Source organism: Crocodylus siamensis, chromosome 1 (assembly GCF_052110815.1).
Source record: "Crocodylus siamensis isolate JL-2025a chromosome 1, ASM5211081v1, whole genome shotgun sequence".
Lineage (NCBI taxonomy): Eukaryota > Metazoa > Chordata > Crocodylia > Crocodylidae > Crocodylus > Crocodylus siamensis.
In genome coordinates, this window is record NC_143395.1 from 129,582,183 (window position 1) to 129,598,754 (window position 16,572).

The 16,572-nt window shown below is 40.8% G+C and overlaps 1 long non-coding RNA gene across 1 annotated transcript; it reads right to left on the reverse strand.

Annotated features, from left to right (window-relative positions):
* Nucleotides 1–1,325: 1,325 nt before the first annotated feature.
* On the reverse strand, nt 1,326–15,857 carry LOC149873324 (uncharacterized). The gene is made up of 3 exons (XR_016439852.1): nt 15,652–15,857; nt 1,834–1,887; nt 1,326–1,668 (listed from the first exon to the last, which is right to left on the reverse strand). It is a non-coding gene; the product is annotated as an uncharacterized LOC149873324 (long non-coding RNA).
* Nucleotides 15,858–16,572: the final 715 nt, after the last annotated feature.

Below are 16,572 nucleotides of genomic sequence, written 5' to 3' on the forward strand. Positions count from 1 at the left end.
GGGCCCAGGCCTGATGCCAGGGGGCAGGGGAAGTAGAAGCAGCAGGCCCAGCCCAACACAGCAGCAGCAGCTGTAGGACGGGAGGAGAAGGCTTTCTCTCCCCCTTGGGCCGGGGCCCACTCCTCCTCCACCCCTCCTACCCCACGTCGGCCCTGAGCCTGTTCTTCCCATCCCCCTGCTTCCACCGCCGGGTCAGCCTGGGTCTTACTACCCCAGTCATTCCCTGGTAATTTGTTCTTTTGACCTGTTGCATAGATTTTTACAGACAGTAGAGGTAAGGTTGATTGGGATCAGTGAAGTGAGGGAAGTCACATGTTAGAGACGCACGGTCCATTATTGCTTGAGTGTCCTTGATTGGGCAAGATTATGCTGCGTAGTCCAAAAGATCTGCTCTGCTCAAACCAGAGGAAGTGTGTTTCTCAGAGAGTGGAAGTACGTGTGATGTGAGAATTGCATGCATGGTTTTTTTCTGATTTTGTTGTAAAATGTGTGAGTTTTGGAAGGCTTTGGTTGTTTTTATGCTGGTTGGTCGCTGCATGTATCATGGTCTCTGTAGTTACTTTTAGAATTGCTTTTTAACTTGTTTGATGGTGAACGTCTTTATTTCACTAAGAGCTGATTTCTTTAGTGCCATCAGACAGGGCCTGGTAGTGTATTACTTGCTGAACAAAGGGTTAGAGAAGTAGTGTGCTCTAATTTTTTACAGCCAAATGGGTATTTTTGCAATATCTTTCTTGCAACATGTCTCCCTTAAATCTCAGTGCTAATGTTGAATCTCCAGACCATTCAGAGGTGTTGGTATTCCTGGTTCTATGCACCCTGTTATAAAAGCCCTGCTTGCTAAAAGTTTGATTTAATTATATTAAATCCTGTAACGTTTTATGTGCAGCGGACAGGTTAGATTTATTAATACTCTGCCTACAAGTTAATAGCTATGGGTCCCTCTGACCTCATGTGATGTCTCTGGCAATGCATCTGACATTCACAGTGAACAGTGAAGGGGTGTTTGAGCCTGTGTGAATATGAGATATTGTACTCACGAGCATAAATATTATGTCTTGTGATTCCTAGGCAAACCAGAGCAGAGGAACTCACAGGATTTCAAATCGCAAAGAGGAATGCTCACAGGACACTATGACAAGCATTGTTGAAATTTTCAGCTGTATTTTATGCAATGTTGAGTGTAAGATGAGTACATTGTCTCTGTGCTGAAAACAGAAGAATGTATTGCAAAGCAAATCCTGAAATAATTACTCCTATCAAGAACAGAAAGAAAATTAGTACGGAAATGTGCTTTTAATCTTGACTTGACAGTAGTCACAAAATTGATGTTTCCTGAATCTCTGCTGGCAAAATGTTCCAGAGCTGCTGGACATAGTATGAAACAACTCTGACACCTAATGATTTACAGTGGCATGGTATTTCTGTATGAGCCAGAGTCCAATATCTGCTGAACACAGAACATGACCAGGCCAACAGGGAACCAAAACCTCATTTAGTTATATGGGAGCCTAAATTGAGCAGTGCTTTAAAAATCAACAGGATCTTAAAACAAATCCCATATCCAGTTTAGCAGCAAGTGAAAGCCCTTGGACACAAGGGGAGTGTTTTGACTGGCTTTAGATTGTACTGAAGTTTGATTCTATGGAGTTCCCATTCTTGTGAAGTCTGCAAGAAAAGACATTTCAGGAATGTGGTAAATGCTTCAAATTTTTAGCCATTATGTCATCTTAAAACTTACTTCAGCAAATATTTTTACTTTGATTTTCTAGCTACTTATATTCTATGCCAGTTCAGAGCTGGTATGAAGCCTCTCACCGTGATGCAAATTACCTTGAAACAAAGGCAGGAGGAGGATCTCAGGTTTCAGGTGGTCACAGTTGCTTTCTGCTTGGGAAAATATGAAGAGTTATGAACTGCCTGTTCAGAAGAGTTTTCCATCTGTTGACTCCTCTGTGAAATCCTGTTAAATATGAACTTTCATTTCTACCCAGAAGAATTTTTACAATCTTTTCTCCAATGCCTGATGAAGGGTATTTGTACCCGAAGGCTTGCAATTAAAGATTATTTTTTTTTTGCAAAAATCTTGTTGGTTTAATAAAACATATCATCTCTACTACGAGTCCTGATTGCCTTTTCCCCATGACCAATACGGCTACAACCTGGATACCTAATATTGGGGTCCAGACTCTTTTTAGCACCCCCTTCTGATAGCTGAGACCCCACAGTCCAGCTGTGTAGGAGCTGAGACCAGTGGCAGCATCCCTCAGCTATGAAAATACTCCTTTCCAGGGCTCCAACCATGGGGGTATTCTGGTTTACAGTTTACCTCTCCACGGACAATTGGTAGCAGAAACAGACAGACACAGGCTTTGCAAGAGGATACTAAAACAATTAATTTACATGGCACAAGCAATATAGAGATCTCTGCAAAACAAGAAATGCCTGCCACCAGTCTCTGCCTTGGCTCCTTCACCCCTCCTGAGAAGCCACTGGTATTTGGCCAGTAGCCTGGGGAGTTCAGGGTCCCCCTTCAGCAACTCATCGCTTCTCCTCTGGAATGTGGAGCCTGTCATGCGCTCTCTCTTTCTCACTCTTTCTGACCCCTGCAATCAGTATCCTTCAGTCCTGGCTGGTTATGCAGTCAGAAAGACCCACTTTGCTACAAAAGAACACCTCTTTGTTCCTCTTTTCTGCCCACACTTCCTCTGCCTGTCTGCCCCAGCAAATCTGTGTGCTTAAAGGGCTGGACCAACACCTCGTCTCTTGGTTCCATTTCCTGGGGAAATTCCATTCCCTCCAACCCGAAATGTTCTGTACAGAGTTGAAGAAAACTGTTTTTAACTAGGACGTAGTTACAGCTTTTTTTGTCCAGCCAAAATCTATTCGGGTCTTTACTGTCTGACCTAATGACAGACAGAGAGGCAGACGGGGCCTAGACTATGGAGGAAAAACGGAGCACAGCTAATCATAAAGGCTTTACCACACAGAGATTTCCTTGGCTTAAACAGAATTTGTTACTTTTTCCCAGATTTCTGAGATGATCAGGTGGAGTTATTCCCGTCTGTCAGTATAGCTGATGTTGGGGACTTGGGAAGTATTTTAGAAGTTAAACTTAGAAATGAGCTTACAAAGAAATGAGCTTACAAACCTTTGCTGTTTGTTCAATATTTATTCTGAAACTAAATTTAAATTGGCTTCCTCTTTTAATCATTTTTTTAACAGCAAAATACTTAAAAAGTTTGTCAAAAATATATTTACAGGTATCATTTTATAGAATAGAGGGAATACTGGCAAGTAAGGTTTACTGGGTATTTTTAAGTCAACTTTTCCATTTGGACTTTTTGGGCAAAATTCAGCTTTCTGTGGAACAACATGCTTATGAACTTTCATGGATTATTCCTTTTTATTGTATCAGAACAAACCATTGTACTGGATTGATGTAGATGGAAACAGCTATCTAGTATCTGTGGTATCTTTAGCCAAGGAGGACTGGTGTCAGCAAAGCAGTCATGGGATCTTTGTTTCTTTTTTGTTTCTCAGAATCAAATGCTAGAATATGAGGAATCTTCTAATTCTCCATAGAAACAAATAAAAAACCACAATAATATTGTGCCTGCCTGCTTATCTACACTGGTAAATCCCTACTGGTTATTCTATGCTTCCCAGTAGCATTTGTAATTGTTCTCCCTACTGGAATAGTACACAGTTAGAAAAAGGACCTTTACATGCTGCAGGTTGGAAAGAGGGTTTTGTTTGTTTGTTTTGTTTTTGCCTTGAAAATTCATTAATTTGGGGAAAAAAACAATAATAATAATAATAATCTTTCCAGAAAAGCGTAGAAGTTTGCCTGGCCTAAGAAAAGAATGATTAGTCTAAGTTTGCTTTTCTCTTTTAAGAGAGGGGGAAAATGAGGGAATGCTGTAATTGTTGTTCTAAAATATGACTCGCCTTTGGACGTCATTGCCAGACATGATGCTGTTTGCTATCCAAGGATATATTTAACTAGTATAATTGGACACTATGTAGGCAAAATCTCAGTTTTCACTTTTTTTAAATTTATCCATCTAGCTTTTTACACTGTGCTCATTGTTAATATGCCTGAATGCCTATTTCTTTCGACTTTTCTTTGTGTATAATGTAGAACTATTCTTAAATTTCTAATGCAAAACTACTACGCTAAGAAGATTTGGGACTTTCTTAATGCTTTAGCATGCGTGTTAGCTTAAACCAATGATTTATAATGATATTATGCATCACTATCAAACCTACCACTTAAGGAAAGCTGGGTGCTTTACCAATATTTAGCCTTATTGCCTCCCTGACAAGGAGCGGTGGTATAGTTCCAGCTTGGACAAGAACAGAGTGAATAAATTTTAGTGAATAGTTAGTAGTGCCAATTAGGTCTTTTTTTTCTGTTTCTGAAATGTCCAAAGGCACCTTTTGGTTTTCTTGAATGTATTTCTTGTTCAGACACTGAATAGTCCCTATGAGTAATTTTTGTTCTTTGGAGTGCTTGTGAGAAATACATAATGCATATTTGCAAATTGAACTTACAAATTTTATCTGTGGGGACTGATTTTTTTACCAGACACCTAATTCATATGGTGTGTGTTTATGCTCAGATTTCTGAATTCATAAATTCTTCTTCACTGTTATTTTGATTAAAATTTGCTGTTCTAATGCTCATTCTGGCAACTAAATTGATTTATGAGAGAGTTTATGAAAAATGGACACACAAAGGGATATATATCCACACTGCTGAGACAGATACATTTTTAAATAATTGAATGCATGTTTAGAGGTATTTACATAGCTTTAGTTTTTATAAAGAGCTGGGAGAGACAAGGCACAGATGATGGGTGGCTTTTTTTCCAAGCCCATACAGCAGCTGTGTGGCAGGGCGAGTCAGGGCTAGAATTCAAATCTTCTGACCCTCCATCTTGAGCTATAATCACTTGACAACATGTTCTCTTTTGGAGGAGACAGTTTTGAAGAATGAAGCAGAATAGATAGGCACATAAGCATGAGAGAAGACAAAAGTTCTCAAATCAGTGCAATGCTCATATCAAAGTCTTTTTTCTGTATTTAAACAGTACTAACAATGTACTAGACACTTCAAATGCATTTTCTTGATCCCTCTCTGCTGTGTGCCTGAGCTGAATCCTTGAATTTCAGCATTGAAGGAATGCTTTCATTTTTATTTTTCTTTTCATTCAACTAAGGAGAAGCCTAGTCAGAGCACATCATTAAAGACTGCTTTATGCAGTGCACTTATGACAAAACTTTAAAGAAAACAAGCCATTTGATAGCAAAACCTTATTGTAAACAGTCATATGTAAATAGATCATCCTGAAATATTTCAGGTGGTTTACAAGGCATCTCATCATTATGTTTCCATCACCTGAAGGCAGAGGATATTTCATAGATTTCATTTCACAGGCATTTGGGCTGGAAGGGACCCCAGAGGATCATCGAGTCCAGCCCCCTGCCCCAGGGGCAGGAGGTCAGCAGGGGTCATAGGATCCCAGCAAGATAAACATCCAAATGTGTCTTGTAGGCGTTCAAAGTGGGTGCTTGAACCACCTGTGGTGGCAGTCTGTTCCAGGCCTCAGGGGCTCAGACAGTAAAGAAGTTCTTCCTTATGTCCAGCCTGAATTGGTGACCATTCAATCTTGTCATCCCTTGGGGCTCTCTGGTGAACAGATGTTCCTCCAGATCCTGATGAGCACCCCGATAAACTTATAGGTGGCCATCAGATCGTCCCTGAACCTGCGGTTTTCCAGGCTGAAGATCATGATCCTGACCCCTGATCATGCACATGGCTCTCCTCTGCACTCTCTCAAGCTTCTCCACATCCTTTTTGAATTGCAGAGCCCAAAACTGGACACAGTACTCCAGCTGCAGCCTCACCAAGGCCGAGTACAACGGGAGAATGACGTCCTGGGATCTGCTTGAGAAGCATCTATGGATGCAAGCCAGCGTTTTGCTTGCTTTACTAGCTGCAGCATCACACTGCAGGCTCATGTTTATCTCGTGGTCAATCACGACCCCCAAATCCATTTCATCTGTAGTGCTAGCCAGCGTAGCACTGCTGAGCCTATAAGCATACTGCAAGTTTTTCCTTCCAAGGTGGAGAACCTTGCATTTTTTGGTGTTAAACACCATTAAGTTCTCATCCGCCTATTTCCTGAGCCTGTCAAGGTCTGCCTGGATCACTGTCCTGTCCTCAGGTGTGGATGCTTTACCCCAGAGTTTGGTGTCATTGGCAAACTTGGCCAGTCCACTTCTGACACCAATGTCTACATCATTGATGAAGATGTTAAAAAGTATAGGCCCTAGGACAGAGCCTTGAAGGACCCCACTGGCACCACGATGATTGACTTGTGCCAACCACCACCCTCTGGTTCCTACTGCGGAACCAATTCCCCAGCCAGCGGATCATGGTGAGGTTGAGTTTGGTTTCTTTGGAACTGCTTTATATATATAAGTTTGGCTTTTTTGGAATTGCTTTAGGTGGGGATGGAAAGAAGTTAGTTAGTCCAGCTCAGCGTTGGTATTAATGGATACAAATCCACTGAAGAAGATGCTTATTGCAGTGGTGAATTTGCCCTACTGTTTCTGAAGTGACTTTTTTCCTTTTAGTTAATTTTTCTAATGATCTATATTGTTAATAAAATGTACAAGACACCAACACCCACACATTAGTTATTAATGAGTACATAAGTAATAGCTCTTTTAACATGAGGTTGGACTGGATGACCTCCTGAGGTCCCTTCCAGCACTACTTTTCTAGGATTCTATGATACTCCCAATGGATTAGGATAGAAGACATGACATGGTTTTTATCTTTTGCCTATGCATTTGCTTTATCCCACAGTTTTCAGAGAATATCTGATATCCTGTGAGGATCATGGCAAGCTATACTTCACATCATATCTAGTATCCTGTCTCGGTCAGTGGCCGAGGATAAGTGCTTTGGAGTAGTGGTTCCCAGTCTTTGCCCATCCACGAGCAAGAAAAGTGAGCAAGTAATGTTCCAAGGGCAACACTGCTCTTTGCTTTCCTTGTCAACATTAGAAGGACACTTTGTGCCCGAAAGCTTGTCTAACATCTCTCCTGATTATGCAGTTGGTTCAATAAAAGGCATCACCAAAAAACCCACAAAAACCCCAAACAAAAAAAGTTTCTCACATATTTCTTGCATGATCATAGATGCAACAGTACTCCAATCTATCATGTCAACCCCAGTTTTAACTTTTTAATTTCCCTTGTCCAAAAGCATTATCAGAGACTGCCACAGGCAACATGGTAGCCAAGGGCCATAAACTGGGGACTGGAGTTTTAGAAAGAAATTCAAGAAAATACATTAGGTACTATTCTGAGTTGCTGTGTGGTTCCTTAGCTAGTGTTTTTGTGCCAAATGCCTGATAATTCTTCCAAAGATGAAACTATACAGATTTATTGCAGTGTCTCGCAGTGAATATTTGGGTCTGAGTTTAAACATAGAATGATCTTTGGACAAAGCAAGAATTTCTGATGGCCCGCTAAAGTAAATGGCTGATCTTTATCAACTTCCTTGACATTCCTGCAAGGTGGACTGATTTTAGAAGCAGTTCTGTACCTTCCCATCCACCCTGCCTGCCCCAAACACAGACTTAAAGTGCTTAGTTGAGGATGGGAAAAGATTATAACTGCCTCAGGATGCAAACCAAATCCAACTCCAACCATTTCTCTGATTTGAAAATATGTGGGCAACCTTTTCCATCCATTGTTTCATTCATTTGCACCATCTGGTTCCAGCAGGGACTGGATATAATATGTTCCAGAAAGCTGTAAGAGAACTTTTGATCAGGAGCTCATCTCTATGGAAGATCTGCTTTTCTTTGACCATTCTGTCCTCTTAGAAGACCCTACCCTCTCAGAACTTGTGCTACAGTACAGTCTGGAACTAGCACTTGATTTTATTACTATAGCCCCTTTTCATCCCATTACTCTACTAGGTAGTTAAGTCTTGCTCATTGTGTTGCATCTAGAATTAAACTGTAATATTGTTAAGACTGAGGACCTGTCTTTGTTTATACTCTAATGAACTTTTTAGGTGCTGAATAACTAATGAGTTGATGTGATACAATGAAGCAATTATGGGCAACAAGGTGTGCCATGTTATTTACTAGTGTTTGGTAGAACTAATTAGAATTGCTAACTGAAAAAATTTTCTGACCAGAGGGGAGTCTGTTGGGGTTTCAGCGAAGACTTTGTATAGAAAACTTCAGATTAAAGTGGATGTTTCCATTCTGTTTCATTTTGGAATTTCTTTTTTTGGTGTGTTTGTTTCTAGACTAGAAAGGAAAGGAAAATTGTAGAGCCAAACAAACAAAAATTGTGTTTCATTTCAAAATTGTCCCCAGAATAATTGTATGAATCCTCTTTATGGAGGAAAATATCCCAAACTATTTCTGAGGTGCTTTTTCTCTGTTGCCTATTGAGACTATCTTGGTAAAGTAGCATGCAGCTGTTACTGGTGCTTGTATAGAAAGTAAAATAGAGAATTGGAAAAATATAAATAAAAGGAAAAAATGTAACACTCATAAATAGTACAAGAAAGGAAGCTTGCTAAAACCTCAGCATCTCCTCTAAGGATTAAAAAAAATCTATTCCCATTAAATGTACAACATAATCTGTTTTATGAGTTTGTCCCCAAATCAAATTAACTGTAAAGTATGGAAATAATTTTTGTCATTGCCAAAAGAATAATTGAAATGATGTATGGTTGTCAATCAAGGTGTTTAAAGTAAGGAAATTGTACTGCATTATCACAATAAATTGTTCACAGCATATATGCTAATGTATTAATTAGATATTACATTTTGCTTCTGAAATATGGATCACATCCAGAGTAATTATTAAAATGGTTAACAGCCATGATTAAATAGTTTGGATATAATTGGACATGACTTTAAGATTTAATCTATTCTCTCATGCATTTGCAAGAAAAGTTAAAGGTTGGCTCAACTCTGCCCTTTTGAGGTAGGAAATCTTGTTTTGTTTGACTCCTCCCATTTTTCTTATTGCAAAAATATGCTGGAGTATAATTGAGAATGAGTCATCAGTGCATTATAAAGTTATTGCCAGTGCTGCTTAATATGTGCTTGATTTAGCCATAGGTCTCATCCACTGAAAGATTTAAGAGTAACATTTTAAATTAGAGTCCCAACTATGCATTTAATTTAGATTTAATAAGACAGTTATTTGTTCTGTTAATAAAAAACCACCACTACATATTAAAAACATATTAATTGAGGATTTAACACAGATGTAGTAGATTTAGCAATCCTTAATTAAAATATTTTAAAGAATCAATTGGCATTTATGATTATTATAAACATATTTGAGGTTTAATAGCATTACTGTAACCACTGATTTGGAAATCTGAATAAAAAAAAGGCTTGTTGCCTGGTTTAAATCAGTGCAGCATGTTTCTATCATAATTCTGTGGCAATTCAACTGATTTCTATCTTCTTTTTTCTTTAGTTGAAATGTTTTGTGTTTTATTTTCATTTGTTTATTTCTGTGGGTGATGCCCTAAAAGACATCAAGACACTTTTATATTTTATGAAAGGAAATTGGCAACCCATTTGTTATGCCTAAACTTTGCTGAAAATGTCATAGTGCTAACCCCAGAGCACAGTAAAATAACAGCAAGGTTCACTGTTGTTAAGGATGAAGGGAGGGCAGGGTGGCACCTGAGATAACTAAATGGTTCAGAGGCATAATTTTTTGTAGGACACAAACCAGGCTGTCATCTATGAAAGCTTATTCCCCTCTGAACCAATTTGTTTCTACGATCTCACCCCTCTGCCTGACTTCAGACTAACACAGCTAACTACCTTTTTCTATTGTTAAGGAAAAGATAAGGAATATGGCAGAGGTCTACTAAATCAAGAATACTGAGGGAAAAAAGTAAATAAGTGAGCTGTTTTTTCACTGTGTCATATTATACAAGCACTAGGCATTACCAATGACATTATCAGGTGCTAGGTTAAAAGCAAACAAGAGGAAATACTTTTTTTCACATGGTATATAATTAATTTGTGGAACTCATTGCTAGCTAATGTTGTGGAGGTAAGCAGTGTAACCATGTTTAGAAATGTGGGAGACCGAATTTATGAAGGCTAGGCCCACAGAAGCTATGAAATACAGTATTCTGGGATGTAACCTCAGGCTTAAGATATCTCAAAGTTTCTGGATGTTTGTAACTGGGAGGCTATGGGGGGGGGGGGGGCGGGGGGGATGGATCACTCCATACATACCTTCTTTCTTATACTTTTCCTGTAAAGCATGCACTACTTGTCTGAGACAGGATACTGGGCTATGCAAATTATTGATCTGCCCTGGTATGGCAGTTCTTATGTTTTTATGTCCTGCTCTTAGGAAGTACATTTTGCACTCCCTGTTCCAACCAGACCCTCTGTGCCCCAGGTGGGGAGGGGATCCACTCAAGGGAAACCTGGTAGCATTATAAACTACATGGGTGACTGGTGCCACCTGAGTCGGGGGGGCACGTGACCCCTCAGTGACTGTGGGTGATATGTTGACTGGGGGAAGGGGTGGTCCTCCTGCAGGCAATCATACCAACTGGGAAGCGGCACTCCCAGAAGTGCTAGTGGTGCTTCCACCTGCCCCCCCTGTCCATCACCTGAGTGGGAAGTGCTGCCTGTGAGAGGTGCACCAGTGCTCTCAGGGGGTGCATGTGCACCCCCTACATGTTGCAACTGATAAACCACACCTTCACTTGGAGTATCTGCTGGGGAAAGTCTGGCATAATGTTAGCTTATGAGACCAACGCCACGGGAGCTAACAGTGAACTGTTTCGTCAACTCTGTCCAGGACCTGTGCATGTTCTTTTCCTTTTTCGGTAGGGTGGCTTATGGCTTATTTGGCACAAGGAGTGTTGAGGGCATTTTAATCTTGATGGATATGCCACGATTGGAGAGCTCTCCTTCAGGGATTAGTTCAGCATTTTAAAATATACACTATGGCTAGGGACAGAAGTTACACATAAATCAGTTTAAGTGATCAGAAACTGGTTTAAATCTGTAACAGACCATAAGTTCAGTACATGTGAACCAGTTTCAAAAAGGCTGAAACTGGTTTAAGATAGACTTGGTTGAATGTAGTATCAGACTTAACTGATCTGTCTCAAACCAGTTTGTGCAACATCTGTCCCAGACACCCTTCCTGTTTCAAGTTCAACCAGACTCGGAGAGGTGGCCATAGCCCCCCAAATCCCCCTAGCACTGCTGCTGCTCACCCCATGCAGTCTGTGGCAGATCTGCCACCCCTGCCCCTGCCCGCAGCATGGCCCCCCACCAGGAAGAGGCTGCTGCCTCCATCAGGGTCCCTCCCGCCTCACTGCTCCAGCAGCACGGTGGGGCCAGAGGCTGGCTGGCATGGCCCTTTAAGCGATGGGACAGGGAGGGGGGTTGTTTTCTTCTCCCTCTGGCATCTAGCAGAGGGGGCACAGAGGAGGTTTATTCTGCTGCTCCCCTGCACAGGCAGCAATTGGCAGAGGCAGTGGTTGGGGCGGGCAGACCCTGGCTGTGGTCCCCTGGGGGCAAAGGTGTGGAGAGGAGGTATAAACCCCTTCCCTGCTCTCTCTCTGCCTCAGGGAGCCATGCTAGCCTGTCTCTAGTCTATCTGTACCAGGTGCCCTAGCATAAGCTCTGGGGCAGTGTGGAGACCTAATGTTGTGTGGTGACGGAATGTGAACACTAACTTTTAAAAACATTTAGGTCAATATATTTTGTGTGTGTTTTTTAATGGTATATAAAAATACCTCTTCATAAAACTGAACGAGTGTGTGAACGGGGAAAGAGTGGAACTACCCTTCCATGAAGCTCAAACCTGTAGCTGCATTTTTTTGAACTTGCCTTTTCTCTCCCCTGCTCTCCCCAGTCATAGAGATCATCCTGTAAGAAGCAGAGATTTATGGGCAGCTGGGGACTTGGCTTCAGTGGCATATGGGACAGTGGGTGGCAGACATCCAGTTCTGGAAAAGGGAGGCCCCTGCACATGAATAGCTATGGTTTCCTGAGGGGCCATACTCATGCCTCATTCCACAGGCATTTCTAGGGGTTGGGAGAGTACAATTCTCATTCCCACTGTGGAAACATTTGGAAGGAAGTTGTGACAGATCTAGACCTTTAACTTTTTCACTCAGTGTTTTTTTTGACAAATATTTGATGAACTTCTACCAAAACTTTATGTGAAGGACTGAGAATTTGGTGCAGTGTATATATATTTGTTAGAGGTTGTTTTAAGAGAACACTAGGTGGGAGTACAAAGAGACTTTCTTTTGTACTTTTTATAATTGCCAGGATGGTGGGGAAAAAAAAGTAGAAAGCTGTGCCATTCTGTGACTTTGGTCAAACTTGTTGTCTGTTTTCCAGAATACGAGGACTTTGCTACCAGGGATGACTACCCCTCTGTCTCTGTAGATCAGTTAATGCCTCAGCAATTTCCTGCCCTTTTATTCAACTTTCTGTTCTACCCAACAAGTTATAAGTCAGTTTCAGGAAAGCATTGAGTCTAATCCAATGACATCAGCATTCCCTTGCGCACCATGAGACACTGGACAAGAATTACGTATGATCTTGCCTCCAGGGTTGTAATGCAGCCTTGTAGTGGAGTCTAGTAGGGATGTATAGGATAAGTCCTTATCATGTTTGTTTTGCTTTTCATTTTCATTCCCTCCAATCTTTTTATTTTTAGCCTTAGGGTAGATTCAGCTATATATCTAAAGATGCAACTGTACATTGAATTAATGTGTATCTCTTTGCCAGTTAAAAAGTTAACAAAAAAGGAGTAGGTGTCACTATTTTGCTTATGGTGGGAATTTGACGATGCACTGAACCAAGTACAACACACTTCTAGAATGTTAACTAGTTTGATTGCACCGTCGACACTGTTATTTCGACAGCCCTGGTATCCAGCATCTGGCATAATTGGAAGCAGCAGCCAGCAGGTATCAAATGTCAGTATGAATTGCCTCCTGCTGCGTGAGCTCCGACTATGAAATTGATTTGCTGTCTTTTTTTACGCAGTTTTGTAATGAAAGTGATGTAAAGACCAAAACAGACAAATTTAGTATTTGTGTAGATGCACTTAAAAATATACATAAACAATAAATTGGGGTGTGTGTGGGGGAAATCCCAACAGCAAAACAGAATAGTCCCACCAGGCCTTGCTTCTACAGAGGTGATGGTAGATTTCTCCCAGTGTTTTTGAAGTTCAGCTGAGCAACTAAACAGGTTCTTTTGGATACTGGTGAGGATTGAGATGATAAAACATAAGAAGGAAAAACTTTGAGACACCTTGGGTCCCTGTTGTTTTACTTATGGAAATGTGGGGAGCGGAGCGAGGTGTCTTCCATGCAAGAGAGATCCATCATAGAAAACATGCCTCCAACTCGCAGCAACCCATTCCCTGGGCCATGTTTGTCATCAGGATAATTTACATTCTTAGGATAAAAACCTTGCCAATGGCAAACTTCAGTGACTTAATGTGGCCAAGATTTCAGTTTATGTAATATAAATAAGGACTGGCTGTCACTACAGTTCCATTCAGTCAAGCTCTATAATGTGTAGTGGCTTTACATGTACCGGCTGTGGAACTTAGGTACTTGATCTCTCTTTCATGAAATCAGAAGAAGAGCTAAAAAATGATACCCCATTCCTAAGTACCAGGGAAAACCCTTCTCTTTATAAACCTAAATTTGGAAACATCTGTTCGCACAAAAGTATGGAATACTGTCAAGAAGGATTTGGATTAGGTAAGATGAAAACATGACCATTATTCACTGCCACCTCCTATAGTAGAATGCAGAACACGGGCCTGAATTATGAGGGTGTTGGTAATGAGCTTGCAGAGTAACTGTTCTGAATTACTTGGGAACTGGGGTTTTTGCAATGAACAAAACACATTCCTAGGAAGTGAGGGTCACAACATTTTCTATAAAAGTAGATTGGTCATTGAATACTGAATTGTTCATGTTTCAAAGAAGTATGGGTAAAAAGTTTAAATATCTGGTATATGTTTAGTGGGACCCACTTCCAGGGTTTAAATGTATTTCTGCTCTGATGGTCAATTGCAGAGCAATAAGGGAGTCTATGATGAGATAGTCTTTGTATGGGACAGGTGTGGTCCAATGTCCTGGGTCTCTGACTGGGAGCCAATAACTCTGACATTTTTAATTTGGTACTGACTTGAATTTGATCTGTGACCTTAAAGTTTTTGCTTCAGATTTCTATCTATAAAATAGGTAGTGGATGACTCTATGGCTTTCCTTGGCTTGGTGATTATCATTACACTGTGCATCATGGCCACCTCAGAATTTGGTGGCATTAGGAAGGATAAACTTGGACCTGCCCATTCCAGAAGTCTGGCCTCTTCTACAAAAGTAGTGTCCTTTAGGTATTTGGCCTTGTACTGCTTTAGAATGGAGTAGTTCAAATTTTATTCAGAAAAGGATGTTTGTATATGTACACGCTATGCAGCTCAGTCTTCAGAGGAATAATCTTCCAGTGTTTTAACATGCTATGAAATGTTCTATCTTACTGTAGCCTATATTAGCAGGTAAGCTGATGGGCTACTCAACCAGAAACATTTGCTATAACATTCTCCTGAGCTCCTGGTTTTTTTTGCGGGGGCGAGGGGGGAAGAGGGAGAGGAGGGGAAGGATTTCAAATAGTGAGTGGTGTTAGAGAAAACAAAAAGGAAAATATCCCCCTAAGTCACACTTACTCCCCACCCCCACACAACCCCACAACCCCCCTCAACTTCAGTAGTGCATTGGGAAAGCTGTTGCCTGCTTTCCTGGCTGTCAGTGAAATCAAAGAGTAATGAACAGGGAAAGTGATCTAACCCTATTTTCAGCTGAGGATTGTGGAAGAAAGGACTCATCTCCTGAAGCAAACTTCAGCAGGGGATGTTTTTGCTACACACAAAGAAAGCAGTGCACCTAAGCAGCAAAGCAGCAAGAAAGCAGGTCCATATTAAAATGAAACAAAGTCAAATTTTAAAAAGCAGCAGCCTTGCAAGAGCAAAATATCAAATTTAAGGAAAAAAAATTATAACTGATCTAACAGAAGCACATCCCTCTAGATCTGTCTTTCCTTCCCTTCATTACATTTTTAATGTATTGTGCTGTAAATATGGATGTAGGGGAGGAATACTACTAAGTTATTCCATCTTTTGTAACCCTGATCACACTTTTTCCAAAATGCAGCATAATCATTTCAGTCACTGTTCTTGCTTTTACATTTTCTCACTCCATCAAGCCCCTTTTGGCATTTTATATTCCAAGGTTTTTTTTCCAGGAAAAAAAGGATCCAATTTAATATTTAAATCCAGTACAGCAGGAAATAAATTTCAAAGATGACCCAAGAAGATCCTAATGAATCTTTGTGCAATTCTCTCAGGTGAAAGATGTTCCTCTCTCCCCGTGAATGATTTACCTCTCTCAAAAGATAACAGACCAGTTTAGATTGTGCATTTTTCTGCTCTTGGCTTTTTGAAAGAGAAATTTTAGTGGGGCTAAAGGAAGCAATATAGTTAAATTTATGTCTTTGCACCCTGGTGAAAACTTACCCATTAGCTGTTGTTTTAGCGGCTGTGAAACTTTTGCAAGTGCAAATTTTGTAGTATGAGCATTTCATTTCAGATTCCTCTTGTGAGCATCTTGATTTCAGCAACATGAATATGACACAGATGGACATGAGAAACAGGCTGTTGACTCAGTCTCTCAGTGCCCTTTTGTTTATGTCTGTGACCTGGTCATGTAGCACAAAGAGTTTCCTGCTGAACTTTATGCAGCTGCCTAGTTGAAAAACATGTGAGAACGCTTTATTTGTCCTGCTCGGAGTGTGAGATCTTCTTGGAACTGGCTCCCAGAATCCCTAGCTAGGCTGTGGTGTATGATATCACCGGACAGGCTTTCTAAAGATCTGGCCTGTCTGGAATCTGCAGTCATGGAACTGGACTGTATTACAGCATGCATTTCAGCATACTGCTCCAAATAAACTACCCCAGTAAGGCTCAATCATCTGTAGAATAGCAGAGCTGCTCTACCAGCTTTTTCTGGGAAAATGAATGCAAGGAAGCTATTGTAAGCATAGACTAAATCTCTCTTTCCCCCTTCTCTCTCTGTCTCTCTGTCTCTCTGTGTGTCTGTCTGTGTCTCTCTCTCTCTCTCTCTCTCTCTCTCACACACACACACACACACACACACACACACACACACACACACACACACACACACACACACACACACACTTCTATTACAGCACCTCTCTCTCTAAATGGCTAATACCACTACACAAACTGTTCAGGGATCTGAATACTGTGTGAGACCACTGCCTGCCTTACTCTCCCTCAAATTACACTGAGTTATAAAAGAAAGTTAAGATGAGAAAACAAGTAGGAAAAGTTCTCAAGTAATTTGATGGGTTGTTTTTGTGTCACTGACATGCAAGAGGGCCAACACCAGTATAAGAGGAATATAGTGTCCCC